Here is a 12,102-nt window from a genome sequence, read left to right as displayed (position 1 = left end):
AAAATAAAAAATTTCGCAATCGATACAGCCAGTATGTGTGAATTTGTAGATGAAAGCTTAAAAGAACTTGAAGTTTTGTCAGCAGCTGTAATCGAAGCTGAAACTCACAAGAGCATGACTTTTGGAAATCTGCCTCTTGATTGTCGTGTCAATCTTGATCCTTGAAAGCGACCATTCCCACTTAAAGAGCATCAGAAACGCTATTTACTTACAATGGGTCCTAACCAGCCGTATCTAGCAGCTTTTCCGGAGCAGAAAAACGCATCGATAGGCAGCAGACATCAGAAGAGAATGAACGTTGGTTGGTACAAAAAGTACAGGTACCTTGAATATAGCGTCAGCAAGGACCGAAACTATTGCTTTGCATGCATGTTGTTTCCTTCCGGACCAAATTGCGAAAAGGCAGAAGATACGCGGGTTAAAAGTGGACTGTGTTCTTGAAACAAGATGATGAGTAGAGGGGCTGAGAACCCGGGGAAGCTGAAGGAACATTTTGAAAGCGCCGCTCATCAGTCAGCAGTCATTGACATGGCGGTTTTTAGTAAACTTGAATTTGGCATTGAAAAAATGTTTTATGAAAAGACTAAGGCCTTGAAAAGGCAACAAGAAAAGGAAGCATTTGAAAACAGACGAGGGGTGAAGGTCCTAATGGACATAGCAAAGACACTGGGAAAACAACAGATAGTCCTTCGTGGTGCGGCTGATGACAGTGATGGAAACTTTCGTCAAATTGTAAACCTAGTTGCTCACTGTGATCCACATTTCAGTAATTGGTTGCGTGAAAGAACAATGAAGAAGAATATGGTAGACTACTTTAGCGGTATCTCACAAAATCAATTCCTTGAGGTACTGGGTAACGAAATTAAGTGCATGATTGTAACCGCTGTGAATGCTAGTGGCGCATATTCAATTATCGCAGATACCACGCCGGACTGCGCACACGAAGAAAGACTTGTGATTTGCATCAGGTTTGTTGATACTGGTGGCACCATCAAAGAGAGAATTTTAGCCATAGTACCAGTTGAATCAAAAAAAGGGAAAGAAACTGCCGATAAAATCCTAGAAGTCTTAGAAAAGGAAGGAGTAACCAAAGAGGCACTCATGTACCAAAGTTATGATTATGCGAACAACATGTCTGGTGTTCGTCAGGGGGTCCAGGCATATATATCAGCCGAAGTGGGAAGGGAAGTAAACTATATTTGCTGTATGGCTCATAGAGAGAATCTTATTGTGGAACACGCCTGCAGTAGCAGTTCCATAGTTCTAAAAATGTTTGAAATCTTGCAGGAGCTGTATGTCTTCTTTACTCGTGGAACGAAGTGAGTTATAGCTTACAAACAAGCACTTGAGACAGCTGAATCGATGCTGAAGCTAAGAAATCGGTCAATGACAAGATGGACGTTCAGATCCGAGAGCTTGACAGCATTGTGGGCCAGATTTGACAAAATTGTTGAAATCCTTGAAGAGCTAATAGAACATGATGAGGACAAAATAATAAAAGAAAAAGCTTGAGCTCTGCATCGCCACATTACTTGCTTTGATTTTATTGTTACATTTATGTTCATACGTCAAGTCAAGTTACGGACGAAGGTTCTTGCAGAAAAGCTGCAGGAGGAACAGCTCGATCTGATGACTACAAATACAAAACTCTGGTCAACATGTGACATCTTAGATGCTCTCCTCTAAGATACGGCTCAGATAGAGAAGCAAATTGAGACATCAAAAGCAGCAGCAGAAACATTTGGTTTAATAGCCGAAGACGAGTTCCGACTTAAGCACCGTCCTCGACGTCCACCTTCTCGTTTTTCAGAGGTGATTCCTAATTCTGGAGCCGACATGTCGGAAGACTGGAAATCGTTTTATGTTAAGGAGCTCTGCGGTATCCTCAGAATCCTTGTGAACGGCTTGGACGATGCAATCCACGACAACTCCTCTTTTCTGGAGCCAGCGTACCAGTGTCTATTGGGCAAAATCGACGACAGCTATGAAAGCCTTTCGTAAGTAGCAAAGCTGTTTCCAGGAAGAGACCTAGATCCTGCGGAACTCGCGTTAGAGCTTAAGGCCTTCAAATGCTTTTTGACCAGGACTGAGGTCCAAAACAGTAAAGCCATTGATCGGACCGATTTCGAGGCTCTATTTAAAGAAATTTATGCTGTGAAGACAGTATTCCCAACTCTCTGGTCAGTTTACCAGTCGATCGCAACAGCGCCACCAACTGCAGCAACGGCAGAAAGAAGTTTCAGCAAACTGAAATTGGTTACGACACGTTTACATGCAATAATGGATCACGGCCGTTTGGATCATCTCCTCATGATGTGCTGCGAGACTGACGTTGCTGACGAGCTGAAACTTGACAAATTGCTAGAAGTCTGGTTGTCTGCCGAGCCAAGACGGTTGGCCTTTTAATTCAAGTTAGTTTGTTTTCATTCAGACTCTTTTTATATATACTAATTGAAATTCTAAATTTCTTACTTTGGCTTATATAAATCATAATATCATCATACCTCTCCTCATCAATTGCTTTATTCCACAAGAAAAGAGCAGAGTATAGTATATCCTATTAAAGATGTGCCTCTCGGGGTGGATTGGGCACAATTAATTCAGGAAAAGCGTTGGAGTTCCTATGATAGCGATTAGGTATTAACACAAAGCACAAGAAGTTAAACTCGAGTTTTTTTTCTAATTATTAACAAAATAAAAAGTCGGTAAAACTTACCAGCCAGTCGGTAAAATCTATTGGCTCCCCCCCCAACATTTTGGCTAGTAACGCCCCTGGTTGCGGAAAGAATGTTTTGGACGAGTGTTTGGGAGTGAATACTGGTTAATTGAGCGGATGGCTGAGAGGAACGCATGTGCTATTAAATAGTTGTGTAAGTTTCTTCGTTTAGGGATTAAACATAGGGAATCATGTTTGAGGGGATATCTTGTTACAGTTTCTAGAATTTGAATTTTATTATGATTAGTGTTTATTGATTAAAATGTTGAAATTTCGTGTGTTTCTTTTTTTGTCGTTTTGTTGTTCTTTTTTCTCTTTTGATTTTTATTGTCTAAAGTTGCATTTTGTTTATGAGCTTTTTTTGTAGACTATATTATATGTTGCTATGGTCCACAGGCTTTTTGTAATAAATCTTATCTTATCTCTTATAGCATAATTGGCCAATTGCATAATTGTGGGGGTTTAACATGCCCAATATTCCTAAAGACATAGTTGCTGGACCGTTCTACTATGCTGAACAAAATAGTTGTCTCAAAATTTTGACTAGATGTGTCTGGGAAATAAATTGGCTTGAGAGATGGGCTGATTGCCCTCCAGTCTCTTTTTACTCTTAGAAAGGACCCAAGAACTTTTAATTTTGAATCGAATTAGCTTTCTTTAGATGTTTCAATGATATTTCTGGCTATTATAGAGTGGGACTGGCTATGATATTGCTTATATGCCTTTTTGAAAACCTGTATGTTTACAGTTTTTTCGTTTGGTTGGAACGCCTCCTAAACACTTCCTATAAGTTTCTCCTTAATACTCTTAGCGTCATTAGTTACAGTAATTGTAGTTGTAGTACTAAAAGTATACAAATAGTGCCTTCTGGCTAGTTCAAAATCCCCCACAACTTACTCTTAAAGATCTAACTTAATAATATATTGTCCTTGAGATACTGCTTTGTCACTTTTTTGAAACTCCACATGCTCATAGCTTGTTTTGATTTAGTTCAACGTCCGCCTAGATATTTCTTACATTTGATTACTGAAGACATTGTTATATTTTCTTTGGGCTATCTGCTACAAAAACCTATCTCACAATTTCGATCAAATGTGTTTGGGGAAAAGAGGATATCAGGGAGGGGGGGAGTTATTTTCTCTCCATCACGTTTGACTCTTAAGATGGAACTAGAACTATGCATTTCCAGTCAAATGGGCCTTCTCTAAAGTTCACAAAATCACCTCTTCATAAAAACCTTACACCGCCCCCCTGGGGCATAACGTAAAACCTTTAACCCTATACTCTGGGGGATTGTGTCAACCTCAAAGGCTGTGTTATGAGATCTTCAGACTATTTTTGAACAAATAGCTATCTTAAAATTTCTATCGGATGTATTTGGGGAAAATTTGACGGGGAGGGGGTATACCTGCCCTCCGATAAATTTGAATCTTAAAAATGGCTCTTCAACTTTCGATTTCCATTCCAATGAGCCCTCTCCGAAGTTTATGCGACCACTGTTTCCATAAGAAACCTTAAATGCCCCCCGGGCATACCTTATAACCCTTGCCCTGAGGACTGTGAGGGGGCTCTCATCCTTAAAGACATAATTTCTGGACTTTTAAACTACGTCAAGCAAATATCTATCCCGAAATTTTGACTGGAAGTGTTTGGGGAAATGATGGGCTTGGGGGACGATGGTTGCCCTCCAATCACTTTTAAATACTAAAGAGGGCACTAGCCCTTTCAATTACGAACCGACTGAGCCCTTTTCGAAAATTCAACAACAACAAATGGCCAACTTAAAATTTCTATCAGATACACTTCGGGAATTTACGACGTGTGTGTGTGTCTGTGGGGGGGGGGGGGTATTTACCTTCTGATCACTTTGACTCTTAAAAGAGCACTATAACTTTTGATTACCAATCCAATGTACCGTCTTTGACCACCATTTCTATAAAAAACCTTGTTTTCCCCCAGGGCGTAGCTTACAACCCTTGTCCTGAGGGCTATATGGTGGGGGGTATCCTCAAAGACATAATTTCTGGACCTTTCAACTACACTGAACAAAATGGCTATCTAAAAATTGATGAATGAATTTGTTTTTGGAAATGATTAATGTAGGAGGGGGGGGGTGGCTGGTTGATTTCCAATCACCTTTGACTCTTAAAAGGACCGGTAGAACTTCTGATTGCCAATCAAATGAGCCTCCTCTGAGGTGTATGCGGCCAACCTTTTTATAAAAAACATTATATCCCCCAGGGCATAACTTACAACCCTTGCTCTGAGGGTTGAGGGGGGGGAGGTTGTCATTCTCAAAGCCATAGTTTCCGGACCGTTAAACTACGCTGAACAAAATGATCATCTCAAATTTTTGATCGGATGTGTTTGCGGATGTGATTGACGTGGGAGAGGGGAATCTTGTTGCCCTCAAAGAGCCCTTTTTGAAGTTCCTATGACATTTCTTTCTATAAGAAGTGCCCTGGTCTAAAAAACAAAATAATATATTGTGCCCACATCGCTCTTTACTTAGGCAGCGCTTTCGCACTACTTATGATATTTTGTCTCGAGGTTTCAATTATACAGCACTGAAAGTGCCAATTAGACCAGGTAACCCCCCCCCCCTAGAATTCAGCCTATGGGCGCCCTTGGCTGTTTACTAGGTTGCAGCTACCGCTGCAACCATGATGAACTACGTGACTTCTTAGGAACGAAGGCGCTACCATCTGGTCATATTTCTTCTGAACTGGGAAGGTCAATGTGTGGTGTCTCAATATTTTTAGATTCAATGGCTATCTCAGAATTTTCAATAGATAGCGAAATCACCCTCTTGGAGGCAAAATCGGGGTTTGGTACCATAAAATAGCCGCAAACACTAATCTTTCTGACTGCTTAAAAAGGGCACTAACGATTTTATTTTATGTTCCAATGCGTCCTTTCCCAATTTTCTAGGACCATTGGTTCGATACGATCACCCACAGGAGAAAAACACAAACAATAAAAGCAAACAAATAAACACACATCCGTGATTTTTCTTCAGGGGGAAAAATTACAAAATCCCATATTTTGTGGCTTGTGACCTCGTTGTGGCAAAATCATAGTTTGGTAGCCTACTCAAAATGTCATAAAACACCACTTTTGGACTACTTAAAACATGCATTAGAACTAAGGGTACTTATGTACTTAGAAACCTATTATTTAGGAGCGTGAAACCTCTACATAGTTCTCTTATATGCTGAAATTGAAGTTGCGATTTTTATCAAGATCACTGGCCTTTTTAGGGGTGTTTCTCCCTATTTCTGAAAATCAAGCAAATTTTCACAAGCACTTAACTTTCGATCGATAATTTGGAATTAGAATACAATGTTGATTATTTCCATGTATTCATTGCTACAAAAGCTTCCTTTTTAGAGTTTCGGCTACTATTATCCTAAGTCTCTTCTTACTTACAGCTCTTTACCACAAACTGTTGGAAAATTTATTTCACTGATATTTTAAATCATAAGGAATGGTGCTTTTGATATTTAGAAGAAGAACCAAAATAATTTAAAATTTATGCTACTTACTTTACTTTAAGAGCTGAAAATTTATCTAAGAAATCTGAATTTATGACAATGAGAATTTAATTTTGATAAACAATTTTCCAGCTTCTCCCTTCTTTCCTCTCTTTAACACCAGTTTTAAAGTGTAACACCAGCTTTACATATTGCACCCTGTTTAAATCAAAGTAATTCGTAGGTTACTTAATCTTTATGACTCAAGGACCAAAATGGACCCATTGTCCCTGCTTCCTGCCAGCTTTGTAGCAGAAAGGGAAGCATGTTGCAACTTTTTCGAAGCAAAATAAGGGAATCTTCTTCAGTCTATATTATTGCATGATCAACGTGGGTCAGTGACCACTCCCCTTTTTTTTTTATTTCTGACATTATAGCAGCAAAATATTTGAAATTTTTTAACCTCTAAGTAAACTAAAATCAATTACCCTCTGAGTAAGAATAAACACCAAAATTGTCATAAGCGTTTTGACTAACAAATGATAGATGATATCCTAAACCCCATAAGAAAATTCACTGCCTTAATTAAAAAGGCTCAAGTCAAGTTTTGTCAAATTTCGAGCTAAATCCAGTTTTGTTGAATTGAGATTCAGTTGCTTAAAAAAGTAAGTGAAAACCCACGATTTTGAAATCAAGATTGTTTTTACACTATTTTAGATGCCTAACATAAACTTTGCCAGAATTATTTTCCAAACCTAAAATGCATTTTAGTATTTCCACTGTCCTGTAAGATTCATGTCGTAAAACATGATGCATTGTAAGTTATTGTAGCTGAAACACGCTTAAGCTGTAATTAGCTTGCACAGTCACACAAAAGATAAAAAAACACATCAGAAAATCAAATAAGTTTCTCTTGTGTTGAAATAAAAGCCATCAATGGGTGTCCTTTTCCATTTTCTTTGTTTTTCGTCTTATTAAATTCATCCTTTTCTTTTCTTAACAGTCTATTTCACCAGCAAGATAGCTAGGGGAGTCTTACTACCCCCATCCCTTCCTCCCTTGTGCTATGCCCCTACGTTCTAACCAAAATATTGGAATTACATGTATTTATACTTAATTTATATTATCATTTAATATTTACATTTTCGTAAATACGTTCTATATGGCTGTACATCAATTGAAAAATATACAGAAAAGAAAATAAGAAACTAAAATGAGGATGATTTTTAGCCAGTGGAAAAGAAACAAATAGAAAGCCAAAGCATATACTTTGGCAGTTTTGCATTTTGGAAATTTTTATTTTATATTAGGATTTTGTTTTATATTCGACTTTTTTCCCTCCTCTCTTTTATTAGTGCTGAGAAAAACTTGTTGGAGGTCCTTGCCAGAAAGACGCCTGTATCAGTTGGTTTTCTTCTTTTCCACTGGATAAAATCATCCTTGTTTTGGTTTCTTAAATTATTTTTATATCTATTTTTTTCGTATTTTTTCGTGTTCTTTTTTCGTCAAACATTGTCTAGAGTTTTACTTACACTAGTAGAGAGCTATCTTATACCCCCATTGCTCACCCCTGCTGCCACCTATAACTTTTTTGCACCCCATATATGGGCATAGCCTCCCTAGGGAGAACACGTGGTTAATGGGGTCAATGACCTCTTTTTCCAAGGTCGATTTATTTGATGTTTCTATGTGTAATAGCTCCGGGGCGAAGGTTGCACATGCGCATTGAATTCTAACGGGGACAATGTTATTGATCTAGGACTCGAGGGGGAAGTGAATTTCCGAGAAATTGATTGCGTGATCGTTCGTGAATGTCATGGTGTCCAGAAATAGTATTTGTTGTTGTTGCTCTCGAGCCGAGTTTCCCGGAATTTGGAACACCTGTGCTGTCGACCTCAATTCACCTATCGTGAATCAATAATTCCCCTTAGAAACAACAAATTAATTTCCCCTTTCTTGACAGATCAATCAATCAATGACATCATCTGTCAGACTTTAAAAATTTTTGCCCTAGAAACATTTCTCCAGGAATAGATCCAAATCATTAATGTCTTTGCCTCGGGAACAACTCTTTTGGTCGAACTCCAAAGGATATTAATAACCAAAGGCCATGGAAACAATTAGGCAAGAAACATCTTAGCGATGAATTGTTTTAGCGCGCGAAAAGGTTTCATATTAATTTGAAATGCGTTAGCGCAGAGATACCAATAACAACGGAACACGCTGAATTTACGTTTAGGGATTATTTGGGCGAAACCGTTTTAGACAGGTTATGGAACTATTTCGGCGAAACAGATAGAGACATTTTAAAAGAAGATTTTTGAAGAGATTTTGGAAGAGGTTTTGAGTGTGGTCGTTATAATACACAAGTTTCATTTGAACAGTGTTGTGAGGTCCTCTAACCCAACCCCAAAGGGTTCCAATCCTCCTACCCCAACCCCGAAGGAAGCCCCCGGTCCTCAAAAGCCCCCCAAGCTCCCAAAGGCCCTCCACCGGTCCCCAAATATCCCCCAGGCCCCCAACTGTCCCCCCGGACCCTCAAAGGCCCCCCAAGCTCCCAAAGGGCCACCGGCGCCCCCAAAGGCCCACCCAGACCCCCAAAGGCCATCCCCGGGCCCCCCAAAGGCCCATCGAGCTCCCAAAGGACCAACGGGGTCCCAAAAGCCCTCCACCAGTCCCCCAATGCCCCCCCGGGCCCCCCAGGGCCGCCCGGGGCCCAAACGCCCACCCTGTGCCCCAAAGGCCCTCCCCCGGCCCCCAAAGGTCCCCCGGCCCAGAGAAGCGCCGCCGGGATAACACACACACACACCAAGTGCAGCCGGGATATGCAAATGTAAGCGTTTTTTCCCTACCTTTCTATTTATTCATTTTTCAGTCCTTTTCAATCCCAATATAAACTTATCTCTGTGAGATATTAACCCCTCACCCCCCCCAACCAATTTTTTAAATTTATCGCCCTCGGAGATATCTACATGTAATTTTTTACATTGAAACCACTCTTTTCTCTGCTCCCCCCTCCCGTAGCGATCTCTCAATATAATTTTTTAAAATGTCACCACGCTTTTCTCTGCTCCCCCCTCCCTTGGAGATATCTAAATGTAATTTTTTGCAATGAAACCACTCTTTTCTCTGCTCCCCCCTCCCTCGGAGATATCTAAATGTAATTTTTTGCAAAGAAACCGCTCTTTTCTAATCTTTGCTATCGCTTCGATATCTCATAAGCGAATATTTTTAGGTAATTTCTATTAATAATCACTGCCTTTGAAACTCAAAATGCAATTTTTTCTAATCTTTGCTATTTTCTATGCATTCCCCCATATCTCTTCGCTGTTATCTCATAAGCGAATATTTTTCAAGGGTAATTTCAATTAATGCTCACCATTTGAAACTCAAAATCCCCTATTTTTCACAATTGATTACCACAAAGTTTCAAGAGAAGGAACTGAGTGAGATTATTCACATTTATCTATTTGTCACATATGGACCCCGTAATTTGCGCAAGGATATTTTAAAATAACTTTCAATCTTACAAAGTCATGCCAATATTTTAGTGATGTGGAAACATTGTTGACGATATACCGAGTTAACGGTTCTCGAATTTAAGTGTACTGTTTCCCAGAGAATACGCTTGGAAACAGAACAGACACGCGATTAAAAATAATCTAGGCTCATTTGGAGTCATAGACAACCTATACGGGGAGTAGGCGAAACGACTTATGCCGCCTAACAATACGGTTTTTTGGGGCATTAGGTAAACGGATGGGAGTCGCGGAGCCCGGACGGCGCCGATGGGGCGGGGGTGTGTTGTGGGGGCAAATTGAGGGGCGCGCCGGGGGATGCAGCACGGGGCAGGTACGTCCCCCAGGGTTGTACCCTAAGCTGTAACCCCATCGCGATGAGCATTGCGGGGGCCCGAGACATTCACCACATAGACAGATGGTATCCGCACAGTGCCCCGGAGAGGCTAAGACACACTGTGGGGCCAGTTTAGGGGGGCACGGGGGGGAGTACCAAAAAAAAAATTTTTTTTTATCACTTTGAAAATAAACGAAAAAAATGTCGACTTCCATGTCATATCTTAGGTTGGAAATTTAAGTTGAATTAACAAAATTTTATTAATGATCGGGCTTTTCTGAGTTGGATTTCTTAGTCTTTCATAGGTGAATGTTGTCTGAAACCAATAGTTTGGGATGTGTAATTTGCTATTTCCGACTTTTCATAACCGGATTTCTTAGTCTTTCGTAGGTGTGTGGTGTCTGAAACCTATGATTTGGGATGTGTGGGTTGCTATTTCAGGCTTTTCCGAGTTGGATTTCTTAGTCTTTCATAGGTGTGTAGTGTCTGAAACCTATGATTTGGGGTGGGTGGATTGCTACTTTTGACCTTTCTGAGCTGGATTTCTTAGCCTTTCATAGGGGTTTGTTGTCTGAAACATATAGTTTGGGATGACTAGTTTGCTATTTTTGACTTTTCTGAGCTAGGTTTCTTAGCCGTTCATAGGTGAGTGTTGTCTGAAACCTATGATTTGGGATATGTAATTTGCTATTTCTGACTTTTCATAACTGGATTTCTTAGTCTTTCGTAGGTGTGTGATGTCTGAAACCTATGATTTGGGGGTGTGTGGGTTGATATTTTTTGACTTTTCTGAACAGGATTTCATAGCCATTCGTAGGTGTGTGTTGACTGAAACCTATGATTTGGGATGGTTAATTTGCTATTTTTGACTTTTATGAGCTAGATTTCTTAGCCACTCATAGGAGTGTGTTGTCTGAAACTTATGATTTGGGAAGCACACGAAAACTTAAATGCACACAAAAACTTAAATGCACACAAAAAACTTGCACACACACACACACACACACAAAAACTTACACACACGAACATACGAAAACTCACACACACACTCCAAAACTGACACACACAAAAAAAATCACACACACACAAACACACAAAAACAAAAAAACAAATGAACACAAAAAAACTAAAACAAAAAATAAAAAAATAAAACAAACAAACACACACAAAAATATTAAACAAAAAAACAATTAAACTAAAACACAGACTACAAAACTTAAAAAAAAAAAAACTTACACATGCACAATAAAACTTACACACACACACACACGAAAACTAACACACACACGCAAAAACTAACACACACACACACAAAAACAAAAAAATAAACACACACACACACACAAAAAAAAAAAAAAGCAAAATAAAAATAAAAAAAAAAAAAAAAATAAAAATAAAAAAAAAAATAACAAAAACAAAAAAAAAAAAAAAATACACACACACACACACACAATAACTCACACACACACGCCAAAACTTAAACACACACAAAAACTTACACACACACACACATACACATACACAAAAACTTACACATGAACACAAAAAAACTCACACACACACACGCCAAAACTTACACACACACAAAAACTTACACACACACACACACACACATACACAAAAACTCACACACACACACGCACAAAAACTTAAACACACAAACACACACAAAAAAAAAAAACAAACACACAAGAAAAAAAAAACAAACACGAAAAAAATAAAACACACAAAAAAATAAACACACACACACACACACACAAACTTAAACAAAAAAACACAAAAAACTAAAACAAACAGAAAAACTCACACAAACACAAACCCAAAAAATCAAAAAAACAAAAAAAAAAAAAAACTAAAAATAAAATAAGCAAACAAAGAAAAATAAAATAATACACAAATATTAAAATCAACAAAGCACAAATACACAAAAGCAAAAAAAATTACACACACACACAAAAACTTAAACACAAACACCCTAAAACTTACACACACTCTCAAAAACTAACACACACACACAAAAACTTACACACACACACACACACACACACAAAAACTTAC

This window comes from Artemia sp. Qi Xiang Cuo, chromosome 13 (assembly GCF_049724085.1).
Source record: "Artemia sp. Qi Xiang Cuo chromosome 13, ASM4972408v1, whole genome shotgun sequence".
Classification (NCBI taxonomy): Eukaryota; Metazoa; Arthropoda; class Branchiopoda; order Anostraca; family Artemiidae; genus Artemia; species Artemia sp. Qi Xiang Cuo.
The sequence above is the reverse complement of the archived record's forward strand: the minus strand, read 5'-3'. Positions refer to the sequence as shown.